The sequence below is a fragment of the Mercurialis annua genome, linkage group LG6, assembly GCF_937616625.2.
Source record: "Mercurialis annua linkage group LG6, ddMerAnnu1.2, whole genome shotgun sequence".
In the NCBI taxonomy this organism is placed as follows: Eukaryota; Viridiplantae; Streptophyta; class Magnoliopsida; order Malpighiales; family Euphorbiaceae; genus Mercurialis; species Mercurialis annua.
Genome location: NC_065575.1, coordinates 19,490,001 through 19,492,500, shown reverse-complemented (window position 1 = coordinate 19,492,500; position 2,500 = coordinate 19,490,001).

The following is a 2,500-nucleotide window of genomic DNA, read 5'->3' as shown; positions in this document are numbered from 1 at the left end:
ATGCGTGTTGCACCGTTTACGACTTTTCGAGCAATTCCTCGTGCCGCAAGCGCAAGGTCCCGAGCGTTTTTTGATTCGGAAAAACTTTTCTCGCACGATACCGCTCCGGAACGTCGAGTGGACCACTGGGAGGCTCTCCATGGTTTGGTTGTATTCGGATGCGTGTCGTACCGCTTACGACTTTTCGGCCGCGTGCCGGAATCGCAAGGTCCCGAGCGTTTTTTGATTCGGCAAAACTTTTCTCACACGATATCGCTCCGGCACGTCGAGTGGACCACTGGAAGGCTCTCCAAGAAGTTTGGTCGTATTCGGATGCGCATTTTATGCTTTATGAAATTTTCGGCCCATTCCGCGTGGCGGAAACTGCGGCAAAATCCCACAAAATGATAGTGTCCCGAGCAAAATAAAATTGGAAGCAAAATGTCTCGGACAATAATTTGCCAGTAGTTAATATACATTGAAAGAGGATTTTACAAACAAGTTTGGTTATTTTTGGACATATATTTTATCCGTTATGAATTTCCAAAGGTAAAATGATTAAAAAATTTAAAAAAATACCTCCGGGGCTCGAAAATTTTTGGTATTTTTTATTATGCGGGTTTGGATACATATAAACATATTTCCAAAATTTCAGATCGAAATTCCATGCCGATTTTTAAAAATGGCGGGGGGGTCTCTGGGCACATGTGATGTCTCCTCCTGCCAGTCCAACAAAAGTCCTAAGAGCTCTTTAGGGGGGTGCACCATTCCTCACCCCCGCGGGCTTGCCGCAAGCCCTCGTCCGCGGTGCAAGCGGCGCGCGCTATGCGAAAAATGCTGGAAATTGCGGAAAAATCGCTGCCTGGAATAATTGCGAAAAATCCCTGCCTGGAATAATTACGTAAATGCCCCTGCCGGAAAAATTACGGAAATGCCCCTGCCGGAAAATTGCGGAAAATGCTCGGAATTGCGGAAAATCCACCCCCCCCCCCCGTGCATTTTTATATATAAATCTAATGACCGGGTGCGGGTGCGGGACCGGGTGCGGGTGCGGGCACTCGGGCACTCGGCAGCTCGGCGCGAGACGCGAGCGCGTGTGTGGCCTCAAGCGTCCCTCCGAAGGCCCTCGCAAGTCCCTCGCATGTCCCTCGACAGTCCCATCGGCAGCCCTTCGGCAGCGCATCGGCAGCCCATCGGCAGCCCCTCGGCAGCCTCTCGGCAGCCTTTGGGCATCGGCAGCCCTTCGGCAGCCTCTCGGCAGCCCTTCGGCAGCCGCTCGGCAGCCCTTCGGCAGCCCTTCGGCATGCCTTGCATACATTCCCCAGCAGCATGAACCTCGGCTGGTTTTGCTACCCAGCAGAAATAACCTCTGTTGGGTGTAAAAAGGCATATGTCTTGCACTAAGTGAAATTCTATAATACTTTCCTCGAACAATATTTATACATTAGTTAATATATATTAAATAAGGAATTTAGAAAGAAGTTTGGTGATTTTTGGAAATATATTTTACCGGTTATGAATTTCCGAAGGTAAAATGATAAATAAATAAAGTAAAATACTTTCGGGGCTCGAAAAATTCTGATATTTATTATTATGCAGGTTCGGATATATATAAACATATTTCCAAAATTTCAGATCAAAATTCCATGCCGATTTTTAAAAATGGGGGGGGGGGGGGGGTTGCTGGGCACATGTGATGTTTCCTCCTGGCAGTCCAAAAAAAGTCCTAAGAGCTCTTTAGGGGGGTGCACTATGCCTCACCTCCCTGCACCAACTGCCGAAGGCTTTTGGTGCGCGCCTTTTGGCGCACCTATGACACTGACGAGGGAAGGAAAAAAAACTCGTCGACCGGTTCCGGTGTTGGAAAAAATAATTTCGGTTTCGTAGGGGCCCGGCCCCTCGTGTGGGCTGTTGGTGATTTTTTGACGGTAACTAAGGCAAGCTTTTGCCGAAATGATTCTCGGTGAATGTATAGCTTATGATGTGCCGTTGTATGCTATTGTTCCGACGATGGATTCGACGTTGAGGCGGGTGAGTTGCTCTACTCATTGCGGCGGGCATCGAACTTGCCTATCGCGTCATCTCGGTTTTTCCGAGGGTACTGTTCCACCAATGAAGTCTACTGAGGTGGACCGGATGATGAGGCGGGCTCTCGGTTAGCATGTAGAATTTTTAGTGGCCACGTCTTGTTGGGAAGGGCATAATTATTCATTCATTTTGAAATTGCCCGAGCCGACGGCACGCACGTGCGATCATGTCGAATTCAAGCAGCACCCATCCTCCCGATTGCATCCGGTCAGTGCAAATGTTGCAGTTGTTCCTTTGTATGCTTTTCCGAGGGTGCTCTTCCGCCAATGAAGTTTGCTGAGGCGGATCCGATGCTGAGGGGGCTCTCCGTGCACGGCCGTATTTTCAAATGCCACCAGTTTAGCCGGCTCGGGCTTTACAGATCCCACAGATTTGTAATGCCCGAGCCGACGACGCGCACGTGCGTTCATGCGAATTGCGGCCGTCACCCATC